Below are 6000 nucleotides of genomic sequence, written 5' to 3' on the forward strand. Positions count from 1 at the left end.
TTAGGTCTCTCAGCAAAACCATGTTTTAGGTCAGACAGAGACATAAATTAGAGTTTATTTAAGTAATGAGAAAATACCTAAATGGATGTATATAATCGGTCCTTGAAATCAGCATCTTTATACCAAAGGACTAGATATTCCAGAATAGCATTATTAAACCGGCCCTGCCTTGTGATTTGTCAATAAAGCATTTTAACCTTGCTAAAAATCCATGATAAGACTTTATATTACCAAGATGGATCCCTCATATAACTATGAATGGGAGAAACTGCAACACGCAACATGGTGGATATAGAGCCAATTGGTAAAATCATTTGGTTGCTGCCTCATCTGTTAGAAATATAAGCTTTTGAACTCTATTTGGCCATAAGAAACAATTAAACAATTAAAGTCAATCATTTTTTATAATGTTGTTGTACAGAGTCTTGCATTTTACTTTTTTTTTTTTTTTTTTTTTTTTAGGGGGGAGTTATCGTATACCAACGAATTAATAATGAGTTATATTAATTTGTGTAATAATTAATTTGTTCATTTTAAGTAAACTGTTGTCAACGTACCTATTCATTAATTTGTTTTTTGTTTTTTTTAATTGTGGCCACTATTTAACTAAAACAAGGGAACAAATTAGCACAATGTGACCATGATTGAACTAAAACGATTGAACAAATAATGTGCAGGGCTCCATGGTATTAAAAAAAAAAAAAAAAAAAAGGCTGCCTGAAATAGCTGTTTGGAGTTCTTGCTCCTTTCCTAGGAAAACTTGTCTAATTTCTTATGTAGTAGCCTAACAATTTTATAAAAGCAGTAAGGCACTCTGGCATGCGTATGTACAGTTAGTTTCAGTTTTCATGGACTTTTAGTTTGTTTTCATTAATCACGTGTTTATTTGTCTTAGTTTCCTGCCAGTCATCTGTCATGGACAATCACTTAATCATTCATTATCATCTCATTATCACTGTGTATTTAAGTTGCTCTGGTTGATCTTTCAGTTTTCGGGTTGTTGTTTGTGTTGGACACACTGTTACGCCTGATTACCTGCTTAATTTTTGAACCTCATTTATATTTTTTCATTCAGTCTTCATCATCATCGTGACACACTCAAAGTTGTGCTGAATTGTAAATATAGTGACTTTGCTGCAAACAACTCTTTTTAATGAGACTTTTCTTATTTATAACAGATGTTATTTTCTTATTTATCAAACAGATTATTGAAAAAGAAGAAAATGTAGGCAGGGACTTGGTCCTATCAATTGGTTGTTAATTGGATGAAGGCTGAATGCCAGCTTGCAGTTAGTTGTAAGAAAGGGGCGGGTTTAAGCAAACAAAAGTTAGAGGGGTGTATGTGACTTTTGCTGCTTTTCCCTAATCATTGAAGTGACCTTGACGTGCGGGTTAGCAGTAGCATTAGCCATCAGGCAAGTGTTATTTAAATAAACTCCTGATGTATTTACAAACTTTCCAATGCCTCGTTTTATGAGTACAGAACCTATTTGTACTACTGTATAAGTTTGGTACCATTCTGGACATTATTAGTGGGGTAATTTACGAGATACAGCCTAGGATCCATTTAGGGTGACCACCCGTCCCGCGTAGCGCGTGCGCGCACAGCGTTTGAAGCCCAATTCATGCGTCCCGCAAATTGAGACCGTGTCACGCATAATCCATGCTTGCTCAAAAAAAAAGTTGGTCGCTCTATATCCTCGAGCCCCAGGCAGCCAAACGAACATTACTTGACAGTTCAGCACGCTATTGTTGCCACACCCACCCCTCAGTTGAACTGCTGACTGTTGTCAACTTTTTCGTTGTTGTCATGACAGCGCACGCACGCGCATACCAGACACACTGGGAAGGAACTTTTAGATGCGCGCTTTCCAATTCGAAAAATGGAGAAAGAGACTGTCTGAGAGGCACCGCCATCATCAATTAAAAAGAGAAGGTGTGGGTTCAAGAAAGACTGGGAAAATGAATATTTGTGGCTGATAGGTGTTGAGGGGGATACCGAGAGGGCTTTTTGTGACCTTTGCAAAACGTCCTTCTCAATCGGACATGGAGGGGAATACGATGTCAGTCGTATTTTTTTTTTTTGAAAATACTTTTTTTTTTAACTGTTCCTGTGGTGTTGAACAACTACAATTCCTGTTAATCCTATAATTTTATATTATAATTTATTTAAAGTGAATAAATTGTAATAAAAAATAAATTAAATGAAATAGTAGCCTAAATCTTAAGTGGAAGTGCATCTGTCAATTCATTGAATGTTCAAAATATTATGAATCTTTATTTAGAAAAAAATACACATTGGTTGGCCTATTCATGAGCATACATCAGCAATTATACATGTTTAGGGGAATAGGGCATATTTAATATACCATGATGATGTAAGGTGGTATGTGCTAGAAATGGGTAAACCACTATCCACAGAAATTAGAATATAGATATTGTGAATTTTCGTTTCACGCTGACTTTAATAGGCCTATAAAAATATAGTCATGACTGAAAGAGCTGCAGGCACCCTGTCGCTCGCCGCGCAACAACACCCTTATCAGTGACTCTATTCATTACTGTCTGAAGATAAAATAATGATAAATAAAAATCTAAAAATATCTGTCAAAGTTATGCTTTTGAGAGCAATATTGTCATGAAGGAGCCATGTCATGAATTGTGGGTGTTAAGAATTCCAATCTCGTGCTATTTCAAGTTAATGTAGTGAGCAGTGAGCATGTTTGAACGTAAACCTGCATGACGTGTTTGCCCTACAATCGTTTTGGGTAGTGCATGAGTGATGGTACCATACGTGGGCAGGAGTGTGAAGGCAAGGCGTTTATGTATATACTTCTCTAAATGTGTTGTTCTCCTGAAATGACTCACTCACTCATGACTTCCCAGTTTTTCAAGCATATTTTTTCACTCAGCGCTCAAATCTTCAAGCATATAAAACCGTGGCACTTTAATGAAAGGAGGCTTTATCTGCCTTAGAACATTCCAGATCTTTCCAGATCTAGAGCTCAAAAGACAACTCTCATACCTTGAGCAAGTCAAGGCAAGTCTATACAGGGCAAGGCATTCAAAAGACATTGCAGAACACCTCTTTACAGGAAATATACAGGAAATATTGTCCTCTTAAGGGTAAATGCTGAGAACTATATGGTGCACTCGGTTCTGTTTACTGCTGGAGTCTTCAACAAAGGGCTGTGGGTGTGGATACTGAGGCCAGAGCAGGTGTCTGGGTGTAGATGTCTGCTTGTGTAACTGGAGGTTGCGTCGTCTTTAATTTATGAAGCCTGTCCATGCTGGAGGGGATAGAGTTGGTTTTCAGGGGCGTATGAGAATGTTTAGCTTTTACAGGAACATACAGTGTTCTGATGGTATAACATGGCACTTTTGTACCTGTTTGTACCATGGTATCAAATTTAGATATTCATGTAGCATGGCATTTATTAACATACCTTTCCTGTAACATTTTAGTCCAAAGATGATGAAGATAGACAATGGGGTTCAAAATAGAAGCATAGTTTATTAAACAAAGTAACTCAGGTAATCCAATCCAAGTAAACTCAACGAGACAGCATGCATAGCACAAACACTAACACAAACAATGGCCAGAAAGAAATCAAGAACTTAAATACACAATGATAATGAACTCAAGGACTAACAGGTGTGATCGTGAAAGGAATATCCATGGCAACTAATGACTTGGGGGAACAAAGGAACACAGGAAACAGGTAAATTAGAGAAACAACCTAAAGTCCATGAAAATGAACATTAACATATAGGCAGAACATGGCAACTCCAAGAATACCTTGGGTCAATGTCTCAAAAATATGGAGCCAAATATGGATGACATTGCAGGCGGCAAAAAAGATATTGTGGCCAAGAATTAAGAATTCATTCACATGACCTATTTTTTTTTATTAATTTATTTATTAGGAGGGGACCATGTACAATTTTAAACATAAAAGGCATTCAATTGATGCTATAACCAGAGTTAGCCAATGGCTAATTTTAATCTGCAAATCCATTGGAATTATTCATTTGTTCCCTCATTTTAGGTACATGTTGCACTAAGTTGTTCCCTTGTTTAGTTAAATCATGGCCATGACTTACAATAACTAAATTAAAATAAGGGAACAAATTACTTATTTAGCTCATTTGTAGCTAAATATTTGTTATTCATTTGTTAAAGTGCCCCATTATGCTTTTTTGAATATTACCTTTCATGCAGTGTGTAATATAGCTGTTTGTGAATGTAAAAGGACTGCAAAGTTTCGAAGATCAAAGTGCACGACCAAAAAAAAAAAAAAGTTTAATGTGACAGTGTAACACATTTGCATAATGTCACCCTAATGACACAACGTCTACTTTGACCCACCCTCAAACACAGTAGAGGCCTGGAAGAGTTTGGTTCATGTTGTTTATGAAGAGAAGACGTCTGACCAATCAGAGCAGAGTAGGCTCATGGAAAGGAGGGATTTAGAGATTTTTAACGAACCATTTTCAGACTCTTTGAGAAATGAGGTGATGCTGCAATGTATATTATTGCAGAAAATTAAAGTGTTTTTGGACCTTGGAGACAAGTAAACCTGTTGTAGACCTTTAAAATAGCATAATGGGGCAATTCAAATCATGGCCAAGACCTACAGTAACCAGATTAAAATGAGAACTAAAATGAACTAAAATAAAGAATCAAATGACTACAATGTGGTCATGTTGTAACTAAAACAAAGGAAATAATTACTACAAAATGGCCACGATTTACCTAAAATGAGGTGCATTGTACACATTGTAACTAAAAGAGGTTGTGGGAATTAATTCTTAATTTGTGGCCTTGATATCTACAAAACTCTTTACAAAAACACATACTTTTTGTCATTGATATGCCTGCTCACAATTCAAGAGTTGTGAGAGTCTATTAATGCCATTAAAACTCTTGTGCGTCAAATAGCCATGTGGGTCATTTAAAACAGCATAAGTACTTTCACCCTTGAGTTTGGTAAAGATTTACAACCAGATGTTGTTGGATTCATGCAGTTTCTTAACTGCACTGTTACACTTAGATTGAAAAGCTGTACTCAGCATTACTCGGAGCCCAACTCTGGATTAAATTGTTGGCAAAAAGCAAGTCGAGGGCTTGCAGAAATGACGTAAAGGGGAGATAAGGCCAGAGCATGAAAGAGCTTAGTTCACATCCTAAACTTTATAGTTTTATGACTGGGAGATAAACGCTTGCAAAGTGCAGAGTCCAAAGGCAGGACCTTAAGGGCAGCTGATAGCTCTTTTCTTTAAGAGTTTACTGTTTCTGTGTGGCAAATGCTCCAGATTCAGAAAGGCGTCGCTCCCAGGTGATATAATGTCATGCCATTAACAATGTCACTTCAAAAGAAAAAATAGAGAGAATGGGTGTCAACAAGACAAAATATTTTGTCTTACTGAATGGAAAAAAGGGTTGTGTATTGTGCCAGTTGTTTAGGTAACCTGAAAAGCTGGAACACAGAATGATAGTCCTCCACCCCGGTTACACCTCTTATGTTATGCAATACAATGATAAATTTGCATGTAAAAGCCTCTCTCCTCTCAGAAAAGTTAGAAGCTCATGTTCTCTCTTGGGTCTCAGAGACTCCAAGGCTGTTTTGATGGCTCAAATATCATACTTGAGTTTGAAGTATTAGGCTGAAACTTCAAAGCTTTACCTAATCTTAATAACACACGTCAAAAAACCTCCATGAAAACACTGAGCCCTATTTTAACAATTTTAACGATTTTAGTGCATGGTCTAAAGCGCAGGGCGCAAGTTCACTTAGGGCGTGTCCGAATCCACTTTTGCTAGTTTAACGACAGGAAAAATGGTCGGCGCGCTTAACGCATGGTCTAAAAGGGTTGTCCCTATTCTCTTAATGAGTAATGGGTGTGTTTTGGGTGTAACGTGAAATAAACCAAACAGAGTCGCATCTCCCATTCCCTTTAAAAGCCAGTTGCGCTCGCGCCATGGCGGATTCGCTATTT

Source organism: Abramis brama (genome assembly GCF_963993115.1).
Source record: "Abramis brama genome assembly, chromosome: 19".
Lineage (NCBI taxonomy): Eukaryota > Metazoa > Chordata > Actinopteri > Cypriniformes > Leuciscidae > Abramis > Abramis brama.